Source organism: Zonotrichia albicollis, chromosome 1 (genome assembly GCF_047830755.1).
Source record: "Zonotrichia albicollis isolate bZonAlb1 chromosome 1, bZonAlb1.hap1, whole genome shotgun sequence".
Taxonomy (NCBI): domain Eukaryota; kingdom Metazoa; phylum Chordata; class Aves; order Passeriformes; family Passerellidae; genus Zonotrichia; species Zonotrichia albicollis.
Genome location: NC_133819.1, coordinates 28419876 through 28437850, shown reverse-complemented (window position 1 = coordinate 28437850; position 17975 = coordinate 28419876).

Below are 17975 nucleotides of genomic sequence, written 5' to 3'. Positions count from 1 at the left end.
AACTTAAAACCAGTGTTCTTATCCTATATTCTCTGTGAATTCTCATCTCTATTTACTGCTGTCCTGTTTTTGTACTTGCCCTATGTGCAGCCTTGCATTAAGTATTTTAGGCACAATTTTACCAGATAATTTAGTCATCCAGTATGAAATACAAAATGAGCCAAATTAGATCATAAACATTCCTGTTCTAGTTGTTTTAATGATTGCATATCAACAAAGAGTGTTTGATGGAAATGGTCTGGAAAGTAGTGACTTCTTGAGAAGAGCTGGAGAACGCTATTGCTTGCATTGGTGAATGAGCATTTTGAAGTGCCTCTGGGAAAAACCAATTTCGGACAGAAAAATTTGGGTAAGAATAATAAAATGCCCCAGTGGCTGAGGATATCTTGCATTCCTTCCTGAAAGGGCCAGTATGAGTGGAAAGAGACAGGAATGCTGCCAGACAAAACTAGAGAAGGCTGTATATTGGAATTTTAAATTATTTTTTTTTTTACAGCTGTTACCAGGTGATGCTGTTCATATCTTATTCCATAATGAATAAATAACACATATGTTATGTTCAAATGTGTATATAAATATAGTGTAATATTTTGATGTTTAGGAATCAACTGTAATAGTAAGTACAGCATCTTCAATATGTCTTTCAGCTACCATGTTAATAATTTTTGTGGAGTAAACAAAAATATTGGTTCTCTCTCAAGATTTCAGTCAATGAGAAATTTTCCAGTGTTTTAAGTGTCCTTTGATTTTCTAAAACCAATTTTAGCACTGTAGCCCTTAGGCATCAGTATAACCTTAGGTGTATTTGTATAAGTAATAATGAAGGAAAATAAGTCCTTTCAGAAACAAATTTCCCTAAATTATTTTAGGCTAAAATTTCAGAAAAAGATTGAAACCACCTAAATGTATCATTATGAGAGGCAGTCCTGCCTTGTTTTAATTTTTTAACATCTTTTCTATTATGTTGCTTCACTCAACTGTGGATTACATCAGGGAACTGATCCACATAGGTATAAGAATATAAGAAATTTCATTCACCAGTTTTAGTAAATCATGCATTGTGGTAACTGATTATTTTCTGAGGGTTCCTGATCCAGTAGTTCTTATATTTTATTTAAAATTAAGGATATTTCTAGACCTCATAATTGCACAGAAAAACATGAAAAAGTGTTCTGAGTTCATTTGAGATGAATTATCAGATTCCTGAAGTTCCTGAAAAGGAAGAAAGGAAGAAAGCAGACTTTAATTTAGGTTTTCTGCATTTCAAAAGGTTCTTTACAGGTTAAGGTTTATTATGTTGAAGTAAAATGAATATTACTTTTGGTTTTAACCTTTAGAATATCGAAATCTTAATGCAGTAGTAGCCAAGGGCATTTTTTTAAGGCTGAAGGAACACAGAAGGAGAATCATAGGATCATCTAAAAATCTAGGTTATAGGGAGATTTTGGAGGCCATCTGGTCCAGCCTTCTGCTTGGATCAGGGTTAATCTCAAACTGGATCATGTCACCCGGGACCTGTCCAACCAAGTTTGAAAAATCTCCAAGGACAGTTTCCCACAGTTCTTGAACAACCTGTTCCAGGGCTTTTCAGTTCCCTTTGTGCATTTTGTCCTTAACTCCTATTGTAATTTTCTTTCTATAAATTGTGACTGAGACTTCTTTCCTTTCACTGAGCACCCATGTGAAGCATCTGTTTGCATTTTCTGTGACTCCCCTTGAGGCACACCGATACCCTCTCAGGCTCCAGAGCCCCAGTTTCCTCAGCTTTTATATACATGTCAAGCACTCCAGCCCCTCCAAATCATGGTTTCCCTGCTCTGGACTCTGCAGTTTCTAAGCATCTCTTTTGCATCACTCAGCCCAAAGCTGGACTGTGGATAAACCTGCATGAGGACTGAGCAGGGGGGATAATCCCCTCCCTGGGGCTGCTGACCGTGCTCTGGTTCCCGCAGCTGCCTGCACTGAGTCTTCCTCTCTGCAGGGAGCTCACCTTCCTCACAGGGTGCTGTCTGCCCCAGCCCACGGGGCTGCCAGGGTTAAACTCACAGACAGACCCGATGAAACCCTGGAACAACAGGTGAACAGCACTTTTACCTATGTATGATTAAATTAAATTAACTCAAAAAGCACTGAACTTTGTTTCAAGCTTTTTAGGACAAATATTACAATCCGATAAAAAGAGATCCCTATTTGTCTCGGCTAAGGTGGTAAAATGCTTCTGATATCGGAGCAGCTATGCCAGGTCAGAATCTGACATGATATGATGAATAACAAAGAGGCAAAAAAGAGATAATACATTATATATTAGAAAATATATACTGGAAACCATTATTCTATGCTTGGAAAGCTTTGGGCATTTTTTAAAATGATGGCCATCTCTGCTGTTTTCAAAGATGATTTAAACCAAAGTTTAGTTGCAAGCTGTAACTTGAGACTGTTGTGAGTTATATCACTGTTTTATTATTCTTAATAGCATCAAGTCCATCCAGAAATATTTCATCCTGCAATTTTCTTCTGATATGAAAATGCATAATGTTAATCTTTGTAATACTTTATAAACTGACCATAAACCAATGTTTATGGTCAGTTAATCATTGTATTACTTTGCTTTAGGTAATTTAGTACATTACCATAATGTAACAATCTACTTAATATAAATTTTAAAGTGAGCCCAGTGCAAGTTGCAGGGCATTAATTTGCTTTCTAACCAGAAACTCAGAAACACAGCTAAAGTTTAGATGCAGATCAGATATTTTCTGCTTTGAGTGACTTAGTGTTTTGCCTAAGGAATATTGTGATTTTATGAAAGTCACTACATTATTTTTTTTATAGTGTGCCTCACAGTTCATTTAGAAGTCCCAACAGGATTTGCACAACCTCTACAATAATCACAACACAAGAATATCATATCAGAAAGCCTTCTAGAGCATCAGTCTGCATGCATTGTGGGGTGCTGTTTCCACCAACACTGAGGCATGTCAAATCCCACTGAATCCAGGGGAGATTTAAAAGCTGTCATTAGTGGGAGTTCAGATGAAAGGCATTAATGCTAACACATGATGACATTATTGATTATATGAAAAAATAAAACAGTGGGTGAGGGTACAGTCGGTGGAGGATGATGCAAAAGTACTAACAACGAATGGTTTTGAAATTTAAATAACTTAATTAATGATTTTGAAAACATTCTGTATATTGTTAGATGCTACATGAAACGTAAAGAAAATTGGTGGGTCTCACCACCAATAGTAGCTTCTATACACTTGTAGGAGACAGCTGTGGCCCTTCAAGGACAGCTGAAATGAAGGTAGATTCCCACCAAACCAAATGAAACCTTCCACAGCCCAAAAAAGAAAGTAAAAGTCCTCCTAACATCACTTAAGAACTTCAATAGTAGAGACAGTTATTTTTCATTTGGTATCTCACAGTTAAGGCTCTGCATACATACAGAGACTCTGTTTCCCTCCCTTAGAGAAGAAAAATATTCTAGAAGAACACAGGGAACCTGGACATGAGAAAAAGTAAAGTGATAAGATTAAGAACTTAATGATCTAAATGACCTGGGTCAGATTACTACTATGATTTAGGATTGGCTAAAATCACTTTATCACCATTTTTGACTCTGAGGCACCAAATTTTAGCTAAGTGCTCTGCTTTAAAGTAAAGGACTGTATTACATACCTCAAGAATACTCCTCTTCCTCTATGAAGTAGATTAAAACTAGTATTTTTTGTTGTTGTTAATTGCTTCTATAATTTGTTCTATACATAATCTGATACAGAGTGTGCTCTCAAGTCTGCATTTTAGCGTGAAGTATCTTCATCACATTTCATAGTGATGGAAGTAATTTGTTCCTGTGCAAAGCTAGGACTGCTGAAGCTTGAACTGGTTGCGATAAAAGAAATGGCAGGAAATGGATCCAGACTCTGCTGCATGGAAGGGAATGAGATACATGCATTTGGCTTAATTGTGGAAGGCATGACACAACCAAAAGAATCATACTCAATTATGAAGGATAACACAATCCTATTAGTTATTTAAAGAAACACCAATACTACACATTGAAATCAACCACTTTTCACAGAAATAATTACTGCTGGGTCTGTACTCTTTAGCCCTGAACAAAGCCAAGCATATTTTTGCATTGCCTTTATGTAAACGAAGAGGCAAATTGTGACTCAAAGAGACAATGAGTCTCCTGGCTTTCCCTTTCAGTGCCTGAGCTCCTACATGCTGGTGCAACTAGGTCATACAGTGCAAGATTCCCTATTGTGGTTATTCTTTTTATTCACCTCTTACAGCTCCCCTGGGTATTAGCAATAAAAGACAGTTTTATTTCTTTATTCTCCCTCCTATCCTGCATAGCCATGCAAACTGGGTCACAATTTGGACCATAATTCATAACACTTTTCTGGATCCCTGCAACACTTTATAATCTACATAAGTTCAACCTGCCCAGAACTGTATCAACTTTACCAGAATTTTTGGGAGCAGGGAGGGAGCAAAGTGAGGAGATAGTCCTTAATCCTGTAAAACAACAAAAACCATAAATGGTTTTGTTATAATCATATTTACTACATTTGTGTCACTGCATAACAACATCAACAGGGCTGAGATAATCAGTATGATTTCATATTTTATTGTAATGAGATTACATTAAAGTTTAACCTCTGTTCTGATTTCCCAGATTCCTTATATTTTATCCTATGTCATTTACATTATTTTGTAATACATTTTGCTTTGAGTTACTATGTCTCCAGAATTTTGAGTGTAGTTTTTCTTCAAAAGTTTCCCTGATTTGATTTTATTACTATGAAATAATATAGTTTTCTTGACTGTTTACAATAACAGTTTTGTGAGACATTTAACTGTATGTATATCATAGTCTCTAAAACAGTTATTTAAATTAGATTAATAAAAAGAAAAAGAATGTTAAAAAATTAAATACCTACATGGAAAATGTTTATTGTAGGCTAGGCACGGTTTTCTTTTTCTTATTTTTTCTTTACAATGATCCATTTCTTCCCCCTCTGGCTCTGATTAGGCATATTACTAAATGACATAAAAGGAAAGATTTTGTGAGACTTCTAAACAGAAGTGGAATTCTAAACAGAATTGGAAATACAGGAATTTCAAGACATAAGCCCTGTAATACAATTTTACATAGAGTCCAGTCATTTAAAGAGTGGTAGTAGAAACATTTCAAACATATCACATAATCCAACTCAGAGAGGATGGCTTCAAAATCCTGGACAAAAAGGCAATGCTAAATACAGCTTATCATTCTTTTGCCTCTTCCTCTCACACATTCATATCAAAATAACAGAAGACATTGTTAGTCTTTAGCTGACAGCACTTCTACCAATAGGAGTTTTTTGTTTCAGGAGGATCTGATTCCTTTCCAAGATTAATTGACCCATTTTCCTGCTGCTTCTGAGCTGCTGGGCTTCCCTGTAGTGCCTGCAAAGGCCCTGCTTGCTTGTCTTTTACCCCTGGTAAAATCTGGGGTCTACTCGCAGCAGAACTCACTGAGAGTTAGGAGAGGCCTTACCTGATATACTCTGTGAAGACTACAGAGCATGGAAATGAAATTTGTTGAAGAATATTTTAAAATGAAACTTATGCTTCTTTTTTAGAAATAGTAAAATTCCTCATGGGAGATGGAGATTTAATTTTTGGTTTAAAAAGAAATCCCCAAGTTTTCCAGCAAAAGAACAATTTAGACAAATTAGAACAAATTGTTGGAGACTAAACACTACAGTGAACCAGATTTAACCCAATTCCCTGTGCAATTATTTGTGGTAAACTACAAAATACTACAAAATATTTGCATTACTCTTGAGAAGGCAGTGAAAGGCATTCTTGCAGACTAAACACCAGTCTCTATTCAAAAAAGTGGCCTAATCCTGACATCTCCAGAACTGAACAAAGGGAAAACTCTGCCCTACATCCTGTACTTGCTGCTGCTCTCTAGAAACCTAGATTGCCTTAAATAGTTTGAAGTCAAGACACTCAGATGGCACACACATTTTTTACATAGAATTACTGGTAATTAAAAGGAAACACTTCTACTACAAAAGGAAGATCAAGACAGGGGAAGTGACCTGGTCTGTCTGCTACAATGCAGCTCAATAACTGATTATGTAAAAAATTTCTTGAGAATTTGATAGAACACTTTATTTTTGCTTCAGATACATTATTTAAACAGAGATTAAATAATCTGGAATCTCTTAAAGTAGAATATACATTAAATAATCAATTAAAACAGGTTCTTTTCTCTGGAGCATCCTGATTTATGTTATAAGAATTTTTCATCTCTTTTTGAATGTATTTTTACTGATACTTTTCTCCCCACCATCCTGCCCCCATGAAAACTCTAGCTAGTTATCTATCTATCTATCTATCTATCTATCTATCTATCTATCTATGCATTTCTGCTCCTTAAACATTTGGTAAAACAAACTGTATTCCTTGTCCAAAATATACTGGTGGAGCAGCAATTGTTCCCTAGGAAGACCTGCCCAGTGAGAGCACTGATTGTGGGGTAATTGTCTCTTTTTAGGTTTCTGCTACCTCTCTCACTTAGGCTGTTTTGTACAGCCTGATATTCAACACTGAGCCATGCCACAGGTGCTTTGTGCTTGGTGCTATATGTTTCTTTTAGCATTTGTTCCAAATGTTTCAACTGAGCTTTCTGTTCTTGGTATTCTGTTTGTGGGTAAAAATTTCAGCTGTAAAAGTAATGCCTTTTCCAAAATCAGGGTTTACAGGAACAAAAGTGAATTGTTCAAAACATTCAGATAAAAATTTGAAATCAATCCATCTTGGAAAATTAAAATTTCTGAGGAGTTGCAAAGGGCTGAGTTTTTTGCTATCCATAGAGAAATTTTGTCACAACGCATTGAAGTGTGAAGCCAGAAAAAAAGGTTTGTAGATGCTGAGTAGCAATTTGCTAGAATTTGGCAGCAAAATTATCCTAATTTTCCAATCACACCAATCCTTCCAACTTCTGTGTGGAATACAACTTGCCCACCATCACAAGGCTGAGGCATTTTGTTACCCTAAAATATATTACCTGTTTTAAAACAATATCTCTAGAGACATGTGACATTTTACAAAATGAAGAAATGAGAAAAACAACAGCAGCAAAATTAAGATAATTCTTCTTTTTATCCCCTTTTTCTTCCATCATATCTCTTAACAAAAATGATCTAATCCATGGTGCAATCCTACTGTGCTCAACTGCATAAAAGAATTTGAAAGTACAGAACTACATTTTTAGGTTCTGGGAGTAGGATGAAGAGAATAAAACCTGCAATGTACTTCTAAATGAAAGCAGCAGCAGCTCTATTGGAAGAATTGGCAAGGTAACCCTTCCCACTTTAATACAGTAAGGTCTAAGTCCACCTTCTATATAACGTAATGAAAATTGAAACAATTTAGTAAAAAGAGAATTTGTCTTACTGTATTTCATAACTGCTACATATGTGTCTGTGTGTTTGTAAATACAATTTCTCAGTGTCCAAGAATTAAATCCTTGCCTCATAATGCTAGTAATAATAATAATAATAATAATAATAGTGGTGTCTTTACATTCTATGGAAAATAAAGATGGTCTATTACTTTCATTAGGCACTGGTAAGGGAGTGTGCACAGGTCACAGTATGCAAGCTATTAAGATTGAAGGCATCTGCACAAACAGCCTTGACTGCTTTTTAAAGGCTAAGCTGCACAATTTGTCTTTCATTAAGAGCTGTTGTGCAGTTTTGTGATTTGTAGCCAGCTCAACCGAGCTTCCAGAGTGTGTACTTCTATTTTGAGATCTTGTCAATAAACAAATAAGACATATGCTTCAGTGAGTCATCTGAGCAGAGCAGACTATCACAAGAATCAGTTGACCTGTACTTCCTTCCTGCTACTGAATCGTTCTCTACCTTTTCTTGTTAGCACAAAGTGTGTCCCTGTACACAGCACAAAACAGAGAAGCCAGGGATGGGAAGACAAGGTCTCTTTCATCCATATGGGTTTATTTGTGTTCTGCTGGCACCGTTATAGTCATACAGTAACCAACATAAATTTTTAGTTTTATTATCACCTCTAAAAAGAGACAGAAATGTGAAAATTGAAGCCAGAAGGTTTGTATCACAGGATTAATTAGGCAGGGCCAAGTGGAGTCACACTCCTCCTGGCAGTGAGTGCCTCAAGAAGGTGCCTGCCTTCAATTATGGAGCACACAAAGCAATTAAAAACCCTGTTTCTTTTTCCTGGGGTGTTACTTGTTGAGAAATCTTTTCTCTTTCTATTTTCTTTTTTTTTTTTTTCTTTTTAATTCTCTGGAGATCTGAACTGGTTTGAGGTGTAATCTGCTAGGATAGATATTCATGAAAAATTGATTTAGTTGAAACCTAAGCGCAATAGGTTTAAAATAAACCTGAAAGGAATGAACAGTGTGTTTCTTGGCTGAAATTTTATTGGCCATTTTTAAAATACACACATACATGCACAGAAGACCAGATAATTAAGAACCCAGACATTATGGATCTCCAGGAAAGAATTTTGTCACTGGGACACATGAATCAAATCAGCCAGCCACTCTGTGCATTTCCTTAAGCCATACAGCACTCTTGATTAACCTTTTCCTCAGTACTTTGTACAGATAGATGAAAGTTTCTGAATGGCAGGGTTGTGTGCACGTGTCAGTTTTAAACACATGTTTCAGGCAGCCATATTCCACGGTCCATTGGAAGTTAGTACTCTGTTTCACCTGTACCTGGTTTACAGGATGTGATAGCCTTTCCCTGGATTTATGACCCTCTTTGCTCTCCTGGTGTTACCAAGAGCTTTACCACCATCACTGACTCTGACTCTTTGCACCAGGACTCAACATCTGATTTTGTGCAGCTGGACCTGCACATTAATTCTTTTGCCACATTCCTTTGAAACACCCAGCTAACTCCTTCCTCTCCTGTTATTTCCCATGACAGATAAATAATTCAAAATATGATATAAAGTATGGTGTATATCTGGTTTGAATAGTGCTCTATCAAGATGTGCTTCAGCTATAGCAATGACCTCATACTTCCTGTTGAGTAGGGAGAAGCAAAAAGATATTTAAATCAATAGAATAAGGGAGCCATAGCAGTGAATATTGCAGTGCATGTGAGTTTTCTTCACAGGTATTATGTGACAAAAAATGTATGATTGGGCACGAAAAGGATGCAAATAATGACCATTGGTTTATTATTTTTCCAAGATTGGAATGCCTATATTCCCAGGCTTCCTCATTAATGTTGCCTAAGAAGTAATTACAGTTTTGAACAAAAAAAGTAGTGGGTAATGGAGATTTTTTTTCCCATTGTGCACTTTAATTTTATTATTCCCTCGTTTAAATATAACTCACAGAAGAATGAGAAAAGTCTTTATAAAGGTCATTAAATAAATGCTGCTGGAACAAATCTTTAAACAGGATCATCTCTGAAATGGGAAGTTATGCATATGGAACACTTTAACTTGTAGTACAGATTAAACAGTTGGCAAAATAAAGCTTTAAATTGCCAGACATTATGTGTCACTAAAAATCAATTCTGACAGATTTTATTGAGGCTTTTACTCTTATTATTGCTGCTATATTTTTTTTTCAGTTAAAAAAAAAGAGGAAGAGGATTGACTTTTTCATTGCAGGTCAGCCCATTTGGCAAAGGCTATCCTGTCACATGGCACACTTTTATACCCATTTTGATTTAGTGTGCACAGTGTGTTTATCAGTGGTGAATGTCAAGATGACAATAGTTTCACATTTCTGAGCCATTGCCAGAAGAACTCTGATACATTCTCCTATGATTATTTCAAGATATTTTTAAAAGTTTCAGCAATTCCACCATACACATAAAACACACAAAGACATTTTTCTTTCTTTTCCAAGGTTGTTTTATTTGGTTCATGAACCTTAAATAACTATTTCTTAGAATTAACTGGCAACTAGGGGATAGCAGAGCAATATTCTTTCACTTTATGTCATGTCTTGTCACAGGTATAAAACTGTAAATTTAATGTCAATGGATTTTGAAGTTAGGCCACCATACTATTGATCTGTTGTTTTCTTCAAAAAGTCACATACATTTGTAAATACAAAGTCCAGTATTTTCGTAAAAAGCCTTCAATCTTCACATCATTTAGGGGGTTACTGATGCAATTTACTTAAACAGATATTTATATGTTCATACATAAATACTCACACACCAGGACAGTCACAGGACAATTATATAAAATAATACATTGTATTTGGATTGAAATTCTGATGCTGGTATTACCTGTCTTTCAAACTGCAAAGAGTGGATAAGATTCAGTTGCAACACTTTTACAAATAATTAGGAAAGGTTGTTTTATTCTTAGTGCAGGTACCTTGGACCCTGCTGCCACACAACGTGTCTGAGGCCAGAAGTTTTGAGAACTACAGAAAGAGTGAGAGTCATACTGTAGCAAAAAGACTTATGATAGTCTGAAAAACACCAAAGAATCAACAGCTCTACAAGTGTTTTAGGATATTCACCAGCAAATAACAAGGTGACAAATAGGTTGTGGTTGCTCTCTCAGCAACTTTATTCACCACTGCAGGTGGGTCAAGAGTGAGCTGAATATGGTGTGTTTCAACCACCAACACTGAAATTTGTCTTTATAAAGTATCTCTTTATAAAGAGATACTGAGAACTGAGGCTTAATTGTGTGTAAAGGATCAGTCCTGCTGGCTTTAAGAAATAAGAAACACAATTTTTAGGCATCCTGCTTACTTTTGATTATCTTTATTCCTCTCCTTAAGTTTTCTTGTCTTCAAGACAAGTTCAAAAGGCTCGTTTGGTTAAGATAGCAACCAAGGAAAAGGGTAAAATTGTTAAACTTCTGACTTTGCTTTGTGCCTCTGGGCAAAGGCAAAGGGCTGAAGTCTCAAGTAAACAAATACATTGTCAAACTTCCTGTGAAGCCTCATACTAAAGAGAGTATAAGAAATATAATTAGGGACAGCAACTTAACAAACCAAACAAAAAGCAAAACATTTTGGAATGTTCAAATGGTTCCCATTTTGATTGACGTTTCGAGCTTATGCCTTGTGATTGTTCCTGGATATTAAGATTGTACATATGCCCTCCCTAGGCATTGCAGAGCACACAGGAACCACCAGATTGCAGAGTGGGCCTTGCTGTGCTGGTGCAAAGCATTGACCTGAGCCCTGCTGTGAGAACCTGAACCCCTCCATGGGAACCTCTGAGAGGAGCAGGGGAGGCATTGCTGGAGCCCCCTTACTGCTCCTTCCTGAGAGGCCCACACTCCTCCAACATTACATGTCTGTGCCTTTCTTTTTTGCTTCGTATTGTACTATGTAGCATTGTACCTCTACAATAGGTGCATTTATCTACCTGAAGAGAAAGGTATTTTTCTTTTGAATAACATAACAAAATCAGGGTTCATAGAGTGATTTGATTCACTTGCACATAGATGAACTTAATTTAGGTCTGTTGTGGGACAAAATTTATTTTAGAAACTTTTTTTTAGGTAGTGACAACGATGGTATCATATTTAGCAGCTGCTATGTTTCAAGCAGGACATGCGGTTACTGGGGAAAAAGGGAAATAGTACAAGTTTGAAGTGTGAGACTGTTCAACAGGAGATTCTCCCAGGTTCCTTTATTACAAATATTGATGAACACTAATTAAAATCCTTAATATCAAAAGAAAGATGCAATATTGAGAATAGAGACATTGAACTGGAAATTTGTAGAGATGTAAGGCAGGCAAAACCATAAGTCATTTTGCCCAAAGCAATTTTTTAAAGAAGTAATCAATGTGCCCCTTGTCATTTGGGGGGGGGGGGATGTTTTAGAGTAAAAATGATGGTACTTTTTTCCTATTCTTTCTTAATTTAAGTTCATAATGTTTAATATATTTTTTGGGAATAAAACTCAGTCTTGACTTGGGGTTTCTATTACATTAATTAAAGGTCATTATGAACTAGGAATTCTTCTGTTTGCGTGTTAATAACATCCAAAGTTGTGGTTATTTCCAGAAATAGTTTTCAGGACTTCACTTGCACAGTAACCTTTTTTCCTGCCCTTTTTTATTTTTTTAATCCAGAAAAGAAAAGCAGCACTGTGAGCACACAAAAAGCAGATTTTATGAGAGTATGCACTAAGATATACACAGTCACTGAAGAAGTTATTTAATAAATAGTACATCAGATTAGAAAATGTATTTCTAAAATAAGGACAATTTTAGTAAATACTATCCTCTTTCAGAAACATTTGTATTGAGAAAGTAAGATATGACATCTCTGCCCATCAGAGGAGTGGAGAGATTGTCATCCTTAGTCACTCAGTATCAGTAAAGGAAAATACAAGGATTATTCAATTCTTTGATGGAAAGGCAAGATATTTTTCAGTGTTTCCTGCTTTTGATTTGTAAGACAGAGTAAAATAATATAATTTCTCAATCAACCACTTGTAGGACTGCCTTATTATTTGAAAGATGTAATGTAGAACGTTGCCATATCTTCGAATCTGTGGAGTCCAATCCGAGTATGTGTTTCTTCCATCACCTACCCCAAGGATCATTTAGCACTCAGAGGTGTTCACCTACTTCAGCCATAGCTCACAATGTCAAGTGGTGACTAACACCACATTTTAACTGTCCATTAGCTATTACCACCAATTTGAATTCTGGGAAAAGTTGCCTTATAAATGAACATCCTCCTTTGGCTTTTATATAAAATACTACTACTCTAATAATAATGCAAGTCCATCATCTTTAATAAATTAAACAGGACCTTCATTCTCCTTTAATAGCAATACAGGAAGTCTAAAACTTATTCTTAAGCCCTTAAATTTAGGGGAACACTAAAGTAGATTCAAATTCTCAAACATAATGGTATTTCTGGTCAGCTACATAGAAAATTTCACTAAAAGGCCAAGGTAGGAGACCACAGTTTCTAACTAGATCCAAATAGGTCAACACTAGCTAATAAATTTTGATCGACTGGTTGTTCTTTGGTGAGGAATGAAGAAAATGAAGGGCCATGAAAAAGAGATATACAATAAACTAAAACTGCAGCATTGATTTATTCTCATATAGTGTCCGTGTGATGGATTAAAAAATAATAACAACTTTTTCCAAGGTTCTCATCAGAAAAATCAATTTGACTGAGACACAAGGGTTTGTTATTACTATTTTTAAGCAAAAGCCTTATTGACAGGAGTTTGTTTTATAAGAAAATATCCTATAAAATTATACTCCACAAATAAATATCACAAAGTGAAGATAAGTATTGTATTACATGTACTTCTCAAAAGGCAATTGTGAAACCTAGTCATGACACACAGAAAATGTCCATATTTTCTGGTTTCCACTAACCAATTTTTAACAGAAAATTTTTAATTCATTTACTCAATAAAAAAAAAATAATGCAAACTAGACACAAGCACTTACAACTCATCAGACACACAGATTTCTATTTTTCTATTTTTTAAAAATGCAAAACACACATGCAAAAAATCTCACCCCAAAACACAAGTATAAGTTTTGTATATCTTATAGGACAGAGCCAAAATTTCCAGTGAGCAGAAAATGAGTTATTTATTAAAGAAAAATGCATAGTCTTTAATGACTATGAAACTTATGTGTTTCCTTGAAGCTGTAAAAGTATAGTTCTTATGAAACCATTCCTAAAATAATTAAAGAGGGAAAAGAAGCAATCTTAGAAATTATTTCCACCAGCTGATTTGGGGAAATGTAGAATGATTATATTTTTGATGGTGAAATAATTTCTTTATTGAAGTAAATAAAAGTATTAATACTGATTTGAAAAGGACAGAACTTTGAAATATTTTCATGAATTAAATCACATGTACACTTTTAGATATCAAAGAAAATTGAGAGAGATATTGGAAATGTATTTTGTATACATGAGTTTCAAATGCAAAAAATACTTCAAAGGCACAGTAAGTGTTTCCATCACCTATGCATTATTGAGATTCATGATTTCTCAGGCTGATACCTTGGAAATCCATGTAAACAGAACAGATTTAACCAATATTTACCTACAACCTAAATGCATAAAAAGAAACCTGTTTTTACTTTTTTGCTATATGGCCCATCTGCAATTGCAATAGTGTGCTATACACATTGTAAATTGTGTTCATGAAGCCTTGGATGTTGCTGTTTGATGCCATTGTTTTAGAATGGTGTCACTGCAGTTTGTAAGTACTACAGATTTGTGTCTCACTTGATAGGATGCAGAGAGATTTTGTCAGGGAGTTTTGTTTCTTATTCTTCAGCTGACTCTTGACTGGGCTGAGAAATCTGCCTGGAGAAGTGTCAGCTTCAACCAGGTTTTTTCCACAGTGGCAATATTTGCATTTTCCTTGGAGCACACTTACAGCCTGGCTGCCCTTTCTATGCCACTGCCTGGAAAGGTACTGGTTGTGCTTCAGGAAAAGATCACAGGGCAGCTCTAGCCCTTTCTCTTTTGACACTTACACCCTTACTGGCAGTGTGAATTGGGTGGTTCTGGACGTTTCTGCTCAGCAAACTCCTCTCCCATCTTGTGCAAATTCTGCTGATTTGAGGCAGACAAAAGAGTCAGGATCCCTTTTACAAGGCTGTATAGTGGAGGAATTACTGGGTAAGGAGCAACAGGTGTCCACACTGCTGCAATAGTGACATGCTTGACTTTAAGCACAGCCATAATGTCAGTTATTTACAAATAAGTGAATAATAGGAATGGACATTAGTGTTGTTTACGAGTTACAGAGGAGTTATTTTATTTGTGTTGTGTAATAGTTCTGCTTTATTTCAGAGGTTTGTTTTCTTTTCATGACATTTCATCACTTCTCATTTCCCCCAAATTAGATTGTAAACCAAAGTGTTCATTCTTTATTCCAGTCTCAGAACCAAAAAAGAACACCAAAACCTCTGTAACATAAGCATTGCTGGTATCTACATAATGGATAGATTTCAATATACAGTTTATGCTTTTTAGTACATAGTTGTGATGTGTTAGTAGAAATAAGCTCAGTAACGTTGACAACAGAACAAGAATATTGTTTATATATAAACAGATAAAGCTGGATATAAAGTGTTTGAAAATAATTATAAATTTTTTCAGATAAAACTTAATTCCTTAATTTTTATTCACAATAGAGAAAACTAAGGAAATACAAAGTAGTTGAAGATGGAACAATCTTTTGAAGTGCTGACATGTTTTCATCATTGATTGTTAAGACTTTAACTCAAAACATGTATCTAGTTTAGCTAAAGAGTCACTGTACACCTTAATCCATGTTGCATAAGATTATTCTGCTGTGTGACACAGCTATCACTGAAGGCTTCCAGAATATGTGAGATTACTTTTGTTCTCTAGACAATTAACAAGATTTCTGTCTTAACCTATGTGACAGTTACAAAAGTACTGAACTTATCAGAGACAGAATAACATAAATATTCATTTTATGTGAGCATGTGTAATCATTTTATCATGATGCTCTCAAGCAGGAACATTTTTCCCTTCTTCTCAATTGAACAATTTCTCTTAGAATAGTTTAAAGTCAATGCTTATATCAAGCAGACCAGAATAAATACCAGAATTCAACAGTAAAACAGAGAAATAAAACAAACTAACAAATAAAAATAAAACAAACACTAAAAAGTTAAAGTTGGCAGCAAATGGAAACACGTATTTCAGAGTACTTCCTATTTTGAAGGCCACTGACACGTGGAATACAATTTAGATGTCTTAATCTGCCATAACACAATCTGAAATTTCAGAAAAAAAAAACTTGGTGAAAGTGCCAGCAAAGGCATAGGAATACTGAGGTACAAAATTAATAATGTATATATTTCTTTTATAAAAAAACCACAATATAGTCCCCATAAATTATAGTCTGAACCACTCGCAGTATTCTCTGAACTAATTAACTCTACCTTAGCCTCTTGCATACTGTAAGTACAACAATATTGTAGGAATGTTGGGTTCAAAGTTATAATTCAGGAACTTAAAACATGGATGTTTAAAGAGAAATAGTAACTATATTTAGCTGAGGAAACTCTCTTCTGAAGCACTCTGCTGATTAACAAAGCTGTCTGTGAAATTCATGATGCCACCAGAAGATCAGAAGAGTAGAGGATAAAATGTCCATTTGGAGATCAGAAAATTGATTTTGCTGGCTAAAAAAAGTCTTTTCTCTACTGAATAAATGTATTATGAAATTCATTAGAATGGAGTTATATTCTGCAAGCACAGTCTTTTTTTTAAATATCAATTAGTATTTCATTTTAATTGCACACGAGTATGACTCCTTGAGAATGTGTATAAGCAGGCTTATGGAAATCTGAGAGAGACACTAAAGATCATAACTTCTCTAAGAGATAGTGCTGTTGATATTCATGGGGTTTTTTGACTTATATACAAAATTCTCAAAAACTTGGAGAATATTAGAAGCATCTGTCCTCTATCCTCCTTTTCAACTGCTGTGGCTGAGAAAGTGATTAGAGATAGACAAAAAGGATCCTTTGCTTGTAATACGAAGCCCTTGCTTTTTCCCTGACTCATTTGTTCTCCATAATTGATTGGCATCTTGTCAGTAGGTGCTACAAACATGTCTGTTGGAAGAGATCAAAAGGCCACTCAGTGAAGAAATCTAGCAAAATATGGTATAATTTCTTCCTTGCAAACCCTTTCTGTTGAAATCAGCTCTTTAAGTTCTAAGCAAAGTTTAGGAGCCACTCAAAGATAATTCTTAAAAATAATAAAAAAAAAAAAAAAAGCAGAACAGTCTACTATCAGTAATATTGATTAGAATTGCACCTGAAATTATAACTTGTTTTCTTACCTCATATACACCATTTTTGCTTAAGACCTGAATTACATTTTTTTATTCAGCAAACTTGTGTCTTGTAAGAGACCTTGAAGTAGTGCTGGAAAGTCTAAAAACACCACAGTGGAGGCAACATTATGTGCACATGTGTGTTATTCATTCTGACACCATTTCCATTATGCATTCCACTGCAGTCTACCCTGAGCAGGGCTCAGCATCCAAGAGGACCAGCTGTATCCTGTTAAACCAAGGCATCCCGTGTCCCAGTCATCACATGGGTGGCACTCGTATTTTGCTCCTTCCCAATTAAACACCTGAGAAACAACTCATTGCTGACAGAAATCCAGTGGCAGAGCACTGATTTCCATTGCTGAGAGGAGCCTAGGCAGATCCAGAAAATTAATAGAACTGGGGTTTTTTGTAACAAATGTTATTTCAGAACTGCAGCCAAACTACAAAGCCCTCTAAGTCTACAACTCTTCTGGCACTGCACTGCCCTGTGTGCTTGTTTGGTTTTTGGAGCCAAATGTTTGTCATGGTCTCCTAGTGACATCTATGAAATCTGGGTTTGCAGTTTTTTTTTCTGTAAGGTGGAAGTTATAGAAGGCTCTCAATCCTTAAACGTGTCCTCCTATAAACTAGGTATATTATTGTTCCAATATAAGCCTAAAGAGAAGCTACTTTCAAACCATACAAAATAATTTCAATTTAAATTACTACAAAACTTTGAGAAGAGCTCTATGTATATGAAAATGGTGAAAGTTTGAACATCAATTTCAAAACTGCAAGTTGCTCCTTGGAGTCCTGAGTGACTTTGGCTGAATAACTGAGTAAATGCAAACATTACTGCATTTGTGCTTTTAGTGCATACTCAGTTCAGAGACTAGGTAAAATATCCTCACCAAGCTCAGGACAGGATAAATTATTCCACCTAGCAGGATCATAAGAAGGTCTAGGTGACCCAGAACCCCTAAGGTGTGTTTGGAGTGCTTCTTTTTCTGAGCTAGTGGTGCAACACCACATAGTCTTTCAGAAAATGGGTGAAGAAATGAATGCAAACTTGGCAATATTCTGTAAGGTTCAAAATGTGTCCTAAATGCAAAATAAAAATAAAGGC